Source organism: Oncorhynchus nerka, linkage group LG18, assembly GCF_034236695.1.
Source record: "Oncorhynchus nerka isolate Pitt River linkage group LG18, Oner_Uvic_2.0, whole genome shotgun sequence".
Classification (NCBI taxonomy): Eukaryota; Metazoa; Chordata; class Actinopteri; order Salmoniformes; family Salmonidae; genus Oncorhynchus; species Oncorhynchus nerka.
In genome coordinates this window covers 18333808-18348014 of record NC_088413.1, presented here as the reverse complement: position 1 = coordinate 18348014, position 14207 = coordinate 18333808, and the positions used below count along the sequence as shown (strand labels likewise).

Sequence of the window (14207 nt, the reverse complement as noted above, 5' to 3'; positions counted from 1 at the left end):
AAGAACATTTAGAGAAAAACGAAAGGCTGATTAACCTAACTCAGTAGAGACCAAAGGAATTTCCATCCCTGAGACCGGGTGTGGTAACTCGTATGTCTAAAGTTTAGTAATGATGTTTATAAATGAAATCATAGCAATGTGACATCAAAGAGGCCAAGCCAACTTCCTGGTAGAGAATGCTGTGCTGAACAGTAAAATTGTCACCGGTAATAAAGCGCAGTGACAAACTGCATCTAATGGCTTTAATGAGGTGGCATCTACATTCATATAGATGATGTCACCATAGTCTAGGACCGATAGGAACATCAGTTCAGCAATCTGCGAGACATAAACATATATTATTTTTTTTACCCCCAATTTCGTGGTATCCAATTGGTACAACCTGACCGGTGTACATTTAGAACCATGGATGCAGCAGAGATGGTGCTACGACCTGGTCTACAACCTGACCGATGTACATTTAGAACCATGGATGCAGCAGAGATGGTGCTACGACCTGGTCTACAACCTGACCGATGTACATTTAGAACCATGGATGCAGCAGAGATGGTGCTACGACCTGGTCTACAACCTGACCGATGTACATTTAGAACCATGGATGCAGCAGAGATGACCTGGTCTACAACCTGACCGATGTACATTTAGAACCATGGATGCAGCAGAGATAGTGCTACGACCTGACCCATGATGTGCTACATGGTCTACATCCTGACCGATGTACATTTAGAACCATGGATGCAGCAGAGATGGTGCTACGACCTGGTCTACAACCTGACCGATGTACATTTAGAACCATGGATGCAGCAGAGATAGTGCTACGACCTGGTCTACAACCTGACCGATGTACATTTAGAACCATGGATGCAGCAGAGATAGTGCTACGACCTGGTCTACAACCTGACCGATGTACATTTAGAACCATGGATGCAGCAGAGATAGTGCTACGACCTGGTCTACAACCTGACCGATGTACATTTAGAACCATGGATGCAGCAGAGATAGTGCTACGACCTGGTCTACAACCTGACCGATGTACATTTAGAACCATGGATGCAGCAGAGATAGTGCTACGTGGTCTACAACCTGACCATTTAGAACCATGGATGCAGCAGAGATAGTGCAACCTGACAACCTGATGTACATTTAGAACCATGGATGCAGCAGAGATAGTGCTACGACCTGGTCCAACCTGACCGTCATTTAGAACCATGGATGCACCTGACCGATGTACATTTAGAACCATGGATGCAGCAGAGATAGTGCTACGACCTGGTCTACAACCTGACCGATGTACATTTAGAACCATGGATGCAGCAGAGATAGTGCTACGACCTGGTCTACAACCTGACCGATGTACATTTAGAACCATGGATGCAGCAGAGATAGTGCTACGACCTGGTCTACAACCTGACCGATGTACATTTAGAACCATGGATGCAGCAGAGATAGTGCTACGACCTGGTCTACAACCTGACCGATGTACATTTAGAACCATGGATGCAGCAGAGATAGTGCTACGACCTGGTCTACAACCTGACCGATGTACATTTAGAACCATGGATGCAGCAGAGATAGTGCTACGACCTGTCTACAACCTGACCGATGTACATTTAGAACCATGGATGCAGCAGAGATAGTGCTACGACCTGGTCTTTACAACCTGACCAGATGTCTACAACCTGACATTTAGAACCATGGATGCAGCAGAGATAGTGCTACGACCTGGTCTACAACCTGACCGATGTACATTTAGAACCATGGATGCAGCAGAGATGCAGCAGAGATAGTGCCATGGATGCAGCAGAGATAGTGCTGACTGGTCTACAACCTGACCGATGTACATTTAGAACCATGGATGCAGCAGAGATAGTGCTACGACCTGGTCTACAACCTGACCGAGAACCATGTACATTTAGAACCATGGATGCAGCAGAGATAGTGCTACGACCTGGTCTACAACCTGACCGATGTACATTTAGAACCATGGATGCAGCAGAGATAGTGCTACGACCTGGTCTACAACCTGACCGATGTACATTTAGAACCATGGATGCAGCAGAGATAGTGCTACGACCTGGTCTACAACCTGACCGATGTACATTTAGAACCATGGATGCAGCAGAGATAGTGCTACGACCTGGTCTACAACCTGACCGATGTACATTTAGAACCATGGATGCAGCAGAGATAGTGCTACGACCTGGTCTACAACCTGACCGATGTACATTTAGAACCATGGATGCAGCAGAGATAGTGCTACACCTGGTCTTTACAACCTGACCGATGTACATTTTAGAACCATGGATGCAGCAGAGATAGTGCTACGACCTGGTCTACAACCTGACCGATTTAGAACCATGGATGCAGCAGAGATAGTGCCTACATTTAGAACCATGGATGCAGCAGAGATAGTGCTACGACCTGGTCTACAACCTGACCGATGTACATTTAGAACCATGGATGCAGCAGAGATAGTGCTACGACATTTAGAACCATGGATGCAGTCTACAACCTGACCGATGTACATTTAGAACCATGGATGCAGCAGAGATAGTGCTACGACCTGGTCTACAACCTGACCGATGTACATTTAGAACCATGGATGCAGCAGAGATAGTGCTACGACCTGGTCTACAACCTGACCGATGTACATTTAGAACCATGGATGCAGCAGAGATAGTGCTAGTGCTACAACCTGACCGATGTACATTTAGAACCATGGATGCAGCAGAGATAGTGCTACAACAACCTGACCGATGTACATTTAGAACCATGGATGCAGCAGAGATAGTGCTACGACCTGGTCTACAACCTGACCGATGTACATTTAGAACCATGGATGCAGCAGAGATAGTGCTACGACCTGGTCTACAACCTGACCGATGTACATTTAGAACCATGGATGCAGCAGAGATAGTGCTACGACCTGGTCTACAACCTGACCGATGTACATTTAGAACCATGGATGCAGCAGAGATAGTGCTACGACCTGGATGCAGCAGGTCTACAACCTGACCGATGTACATTTAGAACCATGGATGCAGCAGAGATAGTGCTACGACCTGACAACCTGACCGATGTACATTTAGAACCATGGATGCAGCAGAGATAGTGCTACGACCTGGTCTACAACCTGACCGATGTACATTTAGAACCATGGATGCAGCAGAGATAGTGCTACGACCTGGTCTACAACCTGACCGATGTACATTTAGAACCATGGATGCAGCAGAGATAGTGCTACGACCTGGTCTACAACCTGACCGATGTACATTTAGAACCATGGATGCAGCAGAGATAGTGCATTTAGAACCATGACAGCAGAGATGGTCTACAACCTGACCGATGTACATTTAGAACCATGGATGCAGCAGAGATAGTGCTACGACCTGGTCTACAACCTGACCGATGTACATTTAGAACCATGGATGCAGCAGAGATAGTGCTACGACCTGGTCTACAACCTGACCGATGTACATTTAGAACCATGGATGCAGCAGAGATAGTGCTACGACCTGGTCTACAACCTGACCGATGTACATTTAGAACCATGGATGCAGCAGAGATAGTGCTACGACCTGGTCTACAACCTGACCGATGTACAACCTGACCGATGTACATTTAGAACCATGGATGCATGGATGCAGAGAGATAGTGCTACGACCTGGTCTACAACCTGACCGATGTACATTTAGAACCATGGATGCAGCAGAGATAGTGCTACGACCTGGTCTACAACCTGACCGATGTACATTTAGAACCATGGATGCAGCAGAGATAGTGCTACGACCTGGTCTACAACCTGACCGATGTACATTTAGAACCATGGATGCAGCAGAGATAGTGCTACGACCTGGTCTACAACCTGACCGATGTACATTTAGAACCATGGATGCAGCAGAGATAGTGCTACGACCTGGTCTACAACCTGACCGATGTACATTTAGAACCATGGATGCAGCAGAGATAGTGCTACCTGGACCCTGACCGATGTCATTTAGAACCAACCTGACAACCTGATGTACATTTAGAACCATGGATGCAGCAGAGATAGTGCTACGACCTGGTCTACAACCTGACCGATGAGCAGAGATAGTGCTACGACCTGGTCCACAACCTGACCGATGTACATTTAACCAGAGATGACCTGACCGTGTACATTTAGAACCATGGATGCAGCAGAGATAGTGCTACGACCTGGTCTACAACCTGACCGATGTACATTTAGAACCATGGATGCAGCAGAGATAGTGCTACGGTCTACAACCTGACCGTCATTTAGAACAACCTGACCTGGATGTACATTTAGAACCATGGATGCAGCAGAGATAGTGCTACGACCTGGTCTACAACCTGACCGATGTACATTTAGAACCATGGATGCAGCAGAGATAGTGCTACGACCTGGTCTACAACCTGACCGATGTACATTTAGAACCATGGATGCAGCAGAGATAGTGCTACGACCTGGTCTACAACCTGACCGATGTACATTTAGAACCATGGATGCAGCAGAGATAGTGCTACGACCTGGTCTACAACCTGACCGATGTACATTTAGAACCATGGATGCAGCAGAGATAGTGGATGCAGCAGACCTCGGTCTACAACCTGACCGATGTACATTTAGAACCATGGATGCAGCAGAGATAGTGCTACGACCTAGTCTACAACCTGACCGATGTACATTTAGAACCATGGATGCAGCAGAGATAGTGCTACGACCTGGTCTACAACCTGACCGATGTACATTTAGAACCATGGATGCAGCAGAGATAGTGCTACGACCTGGTCTACAACCTGACCGATGTACATTTAGAACCATGGATGCAGCAGAGATAGTGCTGGATGCAGCAGACCTGGTCTACAACCTGACCGATGTACATTTAGAACCATGGATGCAGCAGAGATAGTGCTACGACCTGGTCTACAACCTGACCGATGTACATTTAGAACCATGGATGCAGCAGAGATAGTGCTACGACCTGGTCTACAACCTGACCGATGTACATTTAGAACCATGGATGCAGCAGAGATAGTGCTACGACCTGGTCTACAACCTGACCGATGTACATTTAGAACCATGGATGCAGCAGAGATAGTGCTACGACCTGGTCTACAACCTGACCGATGTACATTTAGAACCATGGATGCAGCAGAGATAGTTTAGAACCATGGATGCTACGACCTAGTCTACAACCTGTCTACAACCTGACCTGGTCTATGTACATTTAGAACCATGGATGCAGCAGAGATAGTGCTACGACCTGGTCTACAACCTGACCGATGTACATTTAGAACCATGGATGCAGCAGAGATAGTGCTACGACCTGGTCTACAACCTGACCGATGTACATTTAGAACCATGGATGCAGCAGAGATAGTGCTACGACCTGGTCTACAACCTGACCGATGTACATTTAGAACCATGGATGCAGCAGAGATAGTGCTGCCTGGTCTACAACCTGACCGTCTTTACAACCTGACCGATGTACATTTAGAACCATGGATGCAGCAGAGATAGTGCTACGACCTGGTCTACAACCTGACCGATGTACATTTAGAACCATGGATGCAGCAGAGATAGTGCTACGACCTGGTCTACAACCTGACCGATGTACATTTAGAACCATGGATGCAGCAGAGATAGTGCTACGACCTGGTCTACAACCTGACCGATGTACATTTAGAACCATGGATGCAGCAGAGATAGTGCTACGACCTAGTCTACAACCTGACCGATGTACGACCTGGTCTACGACCTGGTCTACAACCTGACCGATGTACATTTAGAACCATGGATGCAGCAGAGATAGTGCATTTAGAACCATGGATGCAGCAGAGATAGTGGTCTACAACCTGACCGATGTACATTTAGAACCATGGATGCAGCAGAGATAGTGCTACGACCTGGTCTACAACCTGACCGATGTACATTTAGAACCATGGATGCAGCAGAGATAGTGCTACGACCTGGTCTACAACCTGACCGATTTAGAACCATGGATGCATTTAGAACCATGGATTTAGAACCATGGATGCAGAGATAGTGCTACGACCTGGTCTACAACCTGACCGATGTACATTTAGAACCATGGATGCAGCAGAGATAGTGCTACGACCTGGTCTACAACCTGACCGATGTACATTTAGAACCATGGATGCAGCAGAGATAGTGCTACGACCTGGTCTACAACCTGACCGATGTACATTTAGAACCATGGATGCAGCAGAGATAGTGCTACGACCTGGTCTACAACCTGACCGATGTACATTTAGAACCATGGATGCAGCAGAGATAGTGCTACGACCTGGTCTACAACCTGACCGATGTACATTTAGAACCATGGATGCAGCAGAGATAGTGCTACGACCTGGTCTACAACCTGACCGATGTACATTTAGAACCATGGATGCAGCAGAGATAGTGCTACGACCTGGTCTACAACCTGACCGATGTACATTTAGAACCATGGATGCAGCAGAGATAGTGCTACGACCTGGTCTACAACCTGACCGATGTACATTTAGAACCATGGATGCAGCAGAGATAGTGCTACGACCTGGTCCGATGTACATTTAGAACCATGACAGCAGATGTACATTTAGAACCATGGATGCAGCAGAGATAGTGCTACGACCTGGTCTACAACCTGACCGATGTACATTTAGAACCATGGATGCAGCAGAGATAGTGGATGCAGCAGAGATAGTGCGACCTGGTCTACAACCTGACCGATGTACATTTAGAACCATGGATGCAGCAGAGATAGTGCTACGACCTGGTCTACAACCTGACCGATGTACATTTAGAACCATGGATGCAGCAGATAGTGAGATAGTGCTACGTACCTGGTCTACAACCTGACCGATGTACATTTAGAACCATGGATGCAGCAGAGATAGTGCTACGACCTGGTCTACAACCTGACCGATGTACATTTAGAACCATGGATGCAGCAGAGATAGTGCTACGACCTGGTCTACAACCTGACCGATGTACATTTAGAACCATGGATGCAGCAGAGATAGTGCAACCTGACCGATGTACCCATGGATGTCTACAACCTGACCGATGTACATTTAGAACCATGGATGCAGCAGAGATAGTGCTACGACCTGGTCTACAACCTGACCGATGTACATTTAGAACCATGGATGCAGCAGAGATAGTGCTACGACCTGGTCTACAACCTGACCGATGTACATTTAGAACCATGGATGCAGCAGAGATAGTGCTACGACCTGGTCTACAACCTGACCGATGTACATTTAGAACCATGGATGCAGCAGAGATAGTGCTACCTGACAACCTGACCGATGTACATTTAGAACCATGGATGCAGCAGAGATAGTGCAACCTGACCTGACCGATGTACATTTAGAACCATGGATGCAGCAGAGATAGTGCTACGACCTGGTCTACAACCTGACCGATGTACATTTAGAACCATGGATGCAGCAGAGATAGTGCTACCTGGTCTACCTGGTCTACAACCTGACCGATGTACATTTAGAACCATGGATGCAGCAGAGATAGTGCTACGACCTGGTCTACAACCTGACCGATGTACATTTAGAACCATGGATGCAGCAGAGATAGTGCTACGACCTGGTCTACAACCTGACCGATGTACATTTAGAACCATGGATGCAGCAGAGATAGTGCTACGACCTGGTCTACAACCTGACCGATGTACATTTAGAACCATGGATGCAGCAGAGATAGTGCTACGACCTGGTCTACAACCTGACCGATGTACATTTAGAACCATGGATGCAGCAGAGATAGTGCTACGACCTGGTCTACAACCTGACCGATGTACATTTAGAACCATGGATGCAGCAGAGATAGTGCTAGACCTGGTCTAGACCGATGTACATTTAGAACCATGGATGCAGCAGAGATAGTGCTACGACCTGGTCTACAACCTGACCGATGTACATTTAGAACCATGGATGCAGCAGAGATAGTGCTACGACCTGGTCTACAACCTGACCGATGTACATTTAGAACCATGGATGCAGCAGAGATAGTGAACCATGGATGCAGCAGAGATAGTGCTGGTCTACAACCTGACCGATGTACATTTAGAACCATGGATGCAGCAGAGATAGTGCTACGACCTGGTCTACAACCTGACCGATGTACATTTAGAACCATGGATGCAGCAGAGATAGTGCTACGACCTGGTCTACAACCTGACCGATGTACATTTAGAACCATGGATGCAGCAGAGATAGTGCTACGACCTGGTCTACAACCTGACCGATGTACATTTAGAACCATGGATGCAGCAGAGATAGTGCTACGACCTGGTCTACAACCTGACCGATGTACATTTAGAACCATGGATGCAGCAGAGATAGTGCTACGACCTGGTCTACAACCTGACCGATGTACATTTAGAACCATGGATGCAGCAGAGATAGTGCTACGACCTGGTCTACAACCTGACCGATGTACATTTAGAACCATGGATGCAGCAGAGATAGTGCTACGACCTGGTCTACAACCTGACCGATGTACATTTAGAACCATGGATGCAGCAGAGATAGTGCTACGACCTGGTCTACAACCTGACCGATGTACATTTAGAACCATGGATGCAGCAGAGATAGTGCTACGACCTGGTCTACAACCTGACCGATGTACATTTAGAACCATGGATGCAGCAGAGATAGTGCTACGACCTGGTCTACAACCTGACCGATGTACATTTAGAACCATGGATGCAGCAGAGATAGTGCTACGACCTGGTCTACAACCTGACCGATGTACATTTAGAACCATGGATGCAGCAGAGATAGTGCTACGACCTGGTCTACAACCTGACCGATGTACATTTAGAACCATGGATGCAGCAGAGATAGTGCTACTACAACCTGACCGATGTACATTTAGACCTGGTCTACAACCTGACCGATGTACATTTAGAACCATGGATGCAGCAGAGATAGTGCTACGACCTGGTCTACAACCTGACCGATGTACATTTAGAACCATGAATGCAGCAGAGATAGTGCTACGACCTAGTCTACAACCTGACCGATGTACATTTAGAACCATGGATGCAGTCAGAGATAGTGAACCATGGATGCAGCAGAGATAGTGCCTGGTCTACAACCTGACCGATGTACATTTAGAACCATGGATGCAGCAGAGATAGTGCTACGACCTGGTCTACAACCTGACCGATGTACATTTAGAACCATGGATGCAGCAGAGATAGTGCTACGACCTGGTCTACAACCTGACCGATGTACATTTAGAACCATGGATGCAGCAGAGATAGTGCTACGACCTGGTCTACAACCTGACCGATGTACATTTAGAACCATGGATGCAGCAGAGATAGTGCTACGACCTGGTCTACAACCTGACCGATGTACATTTAGAACCATGGATGCAGCAGAGATAGTGCTACGACCTGGTCTACAACCTGACCGATGTACATTTAGAACCATGGATGCAGCAGAGATAGTGCTACGACCTGGTCTACAACCTGACCGATGTACATTTACATAGAACCATGGATGCAACCATGGATGCAGCAGAGATAGTGCTACGACCTGGTCTACAACCTGACCGATGTACATTTAGAACCATGGATGCAGCAGAGATAGTGCTACGACCTGGTCTACAACCTGACCGATGTACATTTAGAACCATGGATGCAGCAGAGATAGTGCTACGACCTGGTCTACAACCTGACCGATGTACATTTAGAACCATGGATGCAGCAGAGATAGTGCTACGACCTGGTCTACAACCTGACCGATGTACATTTAGAACCATGGATGCAGCAGAGATAGTGCTACGACCTGGTCTACAACCTGACCGATGTACATTTAGAACCATGGATGCAGCAGAGATAGTGCTACGACCTGGTCTACAACCTGACCGATGTACATTTAGAACCATGGATGCAGCAGAGATAGTGCTACGACCTGGTCTACAACCTGACCGATCTGGACAACCTGACCCTGATGTACATTTAGAACCATGGATGCAGCAGAGATAGTGCTACGACCTGGTCTACAACCTGACCGATGTACATTTAGAACCATGGATGCAGCAGAGATAGTGCTACGACCTGGTCTACAACCTGACCGATGTACATTTAGAACCATGGATGCAGCAGAGATAGTGCTACGACCTGGTCTACAACCTGACCGATGTACATTTAGAACCATGGATGCAGCAGAGATAGTGCTACGACCTGGTCTACAACCTGACCGATGTACATTTAGAACCATGGATGCAGCAGAGATAGTGCTACGACCTCGTCTACAACCTGACCGATGTACATTTAGAACCATGAATGCAGCAGAGATAGTGCTACGACCTAGTCTACAACCTGACCGATGTACATTTAGAACCATGGATGCAGCAGAGATAGTGCTACGACCTGGTCTACAACCTGACCGATGTACATTTAGAACCATGGATGCAGCAGAGATAGTGCTACGACCTGGTCTACAACCTGACCGATGTACATTTAGAACCATGGATGCAGCAGAGATAGTGCTACGACCTGGTCTACAACCTGACCGATGTACATTTAGAACCATGGACAGCAGAGATAGTGCTGACCTACAACCTGACCGATGTACATTTAGAACCATGAATGCAGCAGAGATAGTGCTACGACCTCGTCTACAACCTGACCGATGTACATTTAGAACCATGGATGCAGCAGAGATAGTGCTACGACCTGGTCTACAACCTGACCGATGTACATTTAGAACCATGGATGCAGCAGAGATAGTGCTACGACCTGGTCTACAACCTGACCGATGTACATTTAGAACCATGGATGCAGCAGAGATAGTGCTACGACCTCGTCTACAACCTGACCGATGTACATTTAGAACCATGAATGCAGCAGAGATAGTGCTACGACCTCGTCTACAACCTGACCGATGTACATTTAGAACCATGGATGCAGCAGAGATAGTGCTACGACCTAGTCTACAACCTGACCGATGTACATTTAGAACCATGGATGCAGCAGAGATAGTGCTACGACCTGGTCTACAACCTGACCGATGTACATTTATAACCATGGATGCAGCAGAGATAGTGCTACGACCTGGTCTACAACCTGACCGATGTACATTTAGATGTACATTTAGAACCATGGATGCAGCAGAGATAGTGCTACGACCTGGTCTACAACCTGACCGATGTACATTTAGAACCATGGATGCAGCAGAGATAGTGCTACGACCTGGTCTACAACCTGACCGATGTACATTTAGAACCATGGATGCAGCAGAGATAGTGCTACGACCTGGTCTACAACCTGACCGATGTACATTTAGAACCATGGATGCAGCAGAGATAGTGCTGGACGACCTGGTCTACAACCTGACCGATGTACATTTAGAACCATGGATGCAGCAGAGATAGTGCTACGACCTGGTCTACAACCTGACCGATGTACATTTAGAACCATGGATGCAGCAGAGATAGTGCTACGACCTGGTCTACAACCTGACCGATGTACATTTAGAACCATGGATGCAGCAGAGATAGTGCTACGACCTGGTCTACAACCTGACCGATGTACATTTAGAACCATGGATGCAGCAGAGATAGTGCTACGACCTGGTCTACAACCTGACCGATGTACATTTAGAACCATGAATGCAGCAGAGATAGTGCTACGACCTGGTCTACAACCTGACCGATGTACATTTATAACCATGGATGCAGCAGAGATAGTGCTACGACCTGGTCTACAACCTGACCGATGTACATTTAGAACCATGGATGCAGCAGAGATAGTGCTACGACCTGGTCTACAACCTGACCGATGTACATTTAGAACCATGGATGCAGCAGAGATAGTGCTGTACATTTAGAACCATGGATGCAGCAGAGATAGTGCAACCTGACAACCTGACCGATGTACATTTAGAACCATGAATGCAGCAGAGATAGTGCTACGACCTAGTCTACAACCTGACCGATGTACATTTAGAACCATGGATGCAGCAGAGATAGTGCTACGACCTGGTCTACAACCTGACCGATGTACATTTAGAACCCTGGATGCAGCAGAGATAGTGCTACGACCTAGTCTACAACCTGACCGATGTACATTTCAAAGATAAGAAAGATCTTAGCTTAAGAATGAATCAAGGATTCTAATATTTTTAGCTAGTCAAGAACATTTAGAGATAGGGCGATTCATTATTTAGGTCACAAGGGTCATCACTTTTGTGAAAGGGGAGCACATGGGCCGCCTTCCAAACCTTGGGGGATAGTATCATATATAATCTTTCATTTTTAACCTTTATTTAACCAGGCAAGTCAGTTAAGAACAAATTCTTATTTAGAATGACAACCTATCCCGGCCAAACCCGGACGACGCTGCGCCGATTGTGAGCCGCCCTATGGAACTACCAATCATGGCCGGATTGTGATACAACCTGGAATCAAACCAGGGTCTGTAGTGACACCTGTAGCACTGAGATGCAGTGCCTTAGACCGCTGCACCACTCGGGAGTCCATCAGATTAAAAATATTGGTTAATGATTCAACAATCAGGGGGGCAGACAGCTGTAGCCAAAATTGGATCAAGCATATCAGGCCCAGTGGATTATTTGACATGAATCTTAAGCAAGGCATCTAGCACATCACAGTGAACTGTTGCAATGACAACCAAAGATTCACTAGAAGTTGACGGGTTAACAGTCAAGTCAGCTAGAGGCTGGAAGAGGGAAAGGCAGTCGATTGATTGACCAGCAAAATAAAAAGCCAGCCGAGATAAAATGATGATAAAAAAGCTCCACGTGTCCCAGTGTTCTCCGTTATGATGCCAGATTCAGATAGAACTTGCTTAGGCAGGAAAGAAGAGGAATTTGTACGCTTCAGTACATTTACTGTTTTCCCCAAAAAATATGTACGATCACCAGCAGAGTCAGAGATAGAGCTTAAAAAGCTTTCTTAACGTAGATTGTACGTCTCTTTCTCAGTTGTCTGAAAGATTGCCAGACAACTACACAGGCAGTTTTCCTTGCTTTGGCCCAGGCCGGATTTCTCATCTAAATGAGCTCAGATAGTTCAGAAGAAAACCAAGGGTTAGATTTATCTTGCTGGCTGTCCTCCAGTCTGTGAGGCGCCATCAGATGCAGGTCTAAAGAAGTGTCTGATTTATCTCAGGTCTGCAACTCCTGATCTTATATGCCTTGATTCTTGAAAGTGTTGGACTCCCCCCCTTTCTCTCTCTCTCCCTCTCTCTCTCTCTCTCTCTCTCTCTCTCTCTCTCTCTCTCTCTCTCTCTCTCTCTCTCTCTCTCTCTCTCCCTCTCTCCCTCTCTCTCTCTCTCTCTCTCTCAGTGCATGCTGGGAGTTTTTGGAGTTTGGGTGTTTGGTGTGGAGAGCTCTATCCTAAGTAACTTTCTTGATTCTTTTCTTTACATGTTATTTTCTATGGTGGAGGGTTAATGCAATATTTGTTTTTAGCGGTATCCAAAGTTTTTTTTCAAAGTTAGGGTGGAAGAGGACAGAGTAACTTTCCTGGGGGTTGGAAGGTGTAGTGTGCGCAATGGCTTCTCAGCCTAGCGCGGAGGAGACGCTGTCGATACAGCATGGATTCAGGTGTGTTCCTGAGAACGGAGTTAAGGTGGAGGAGGTTCTGCTCGCGGTCGGTGAACAGGTAGGAGCTGAGTTTATACATTCTGCTTCTAGAATGAACAAAGCTGTGGTTGTGTTCATGAAAAGGGCTAATTGCTAGCGGAATATTTGTAAGGGATGTGTTGGTGTCAATTTCACCTCTCTCTACCCCTTCAACAAGAGTTGTAGTGGCAAATTTGCCTCCGTTTATTACGGATGATCAAATTAGGAAAGAGCTGAGTCGTTTTGGTAAGTTTGCTAGCGGTTTCCGTGTACTGTCAGCAGGTTTTCAGGCAGATGCCGTTAAGCACGTTGTTTCGTTCAGGAGGCAAGTGTTTATGTTTCTGAACAATAATGAGCAACAGCTAAATGTGCATTTTAAAGTGAGGCATGGGGAGGGGCTCTATGCAGGTTTTGCCAGCACAGATAGTCTACGGTGTTTTGAATGTGGGGATTTGGGGCACAAGAGCTTTGCGTGCCCACATTAAGGCCATAGACAAGGTGAGGGTACAAGCGCAAGTGGGGGAAATCGAGGTCAAAATGCAGGGGGTAAGGAGATGCAGACAGCAGAGGCTGGGCCT

General features: G+C 46.7%; 1 protein-coding gene across 1 annotated transcript in view; it reads right to left on the bottom strand.

Annotated features, from left to right (window-relative positions):
- The window catches only part of LOC135561783 (von Willebrand factor A domain-containing protein 7-like), a 53731-nt gene that overhangs the window by 22021 nt on the left and 17503 nt on the right, over positions 1 to 14207 (bottom strand). The gene's annotated exons all lie outside the window — the stretch shown is intronic.